The sequence below is a fragment of the Lupinus angustifolius genome, chromosome LG16 (genome assembly GCF_001865875.1).
Source record: "Lupinus angustifolius cultivar Tanjil chromosome LG16, LupAngTanjil_v1.0, whole genome shotgun sequence".
Lineage (NCBI taxonomy): Eukaryota > Viridiplantae > Streptophyta > Magnoliopsida > Fabales > Fabaceae > Lupinus > Lupinus angustifolius.
In genome coordinates this window covers 7,711,817-7,712,739 of record NC_032024.1, presented here as the reverse complement: position 1 = coordinate 7,712,739, position 923 = coordinate 7,711,817, and positions in this window count along the sequence as shown.

Sequence of the window (923 nt, the reverse complement as noted above, 5' to 3'; positions counted from 1 at the left end):
GTTGAAGACTTGCTACTACATATCATCAATCACCCAAACTATGGAAACTTTTTGGAGAATCTAAGTTGTAGCCTCTTGAGTGAAGACAAAAATTCATAACAGGCCCACTGGGGCAATTTTTTGCTGTTACAAAAAGCAACAACACTTTTTGGAGAAATTCTATGCAAACCTACACTCAGGCAAAATAGTTGGGTTTAGTCATTGTCCTCAAGATCATACTGAAGCGGTTTAAGGATCACCTTAAAGAAAGACATCTTCAAGTAAACTGGGGCAGATTTTGATGGTACCAGTCAACATCAAGCAACAAAGACCATGTCAGTCGAGTCTACAAAATTTGATGAATTTCATACACAAGATAAAAAAAACAAATTGAATCATAAGTGATGCATTAGAACAATCGTGCACAAGTCTTACTCCTCATTCCATTCAAACATTATATATAGTATTCGTATCATACATGACATACATACATTAAAGCATAACTATATTTTTCAATGCATAATCACATTCATATACCAATCATTATAACACAAACAAAAAAAACATGACATAATCATTCATTGCATATAACAAGTCATGCATACATGCATATTCAAATTATTCTTCATATAAGCACAAACAAACAAACAAAACAGTGCATTGCATATAACCAAGCATTCAAACATGCATTCTTATACTATTTTTCTAATAAGCGCAAACTAATTATTACATCGCATATAACCAAACATTCAAACATGCATCTCTAAATCATTCCTATAAACCATAAACAAACAAACCAAATTGCATAACCATACATCTCAACATACATTTCTAAACAATGTTTGCATTAACAACCGGTGCGGAACATTACATTCCGCAAGTGAATTTTCTAGCTTCACACCAAAACCTCCATTATGGCAGCACGGGTGCCTCAACAAATCCCT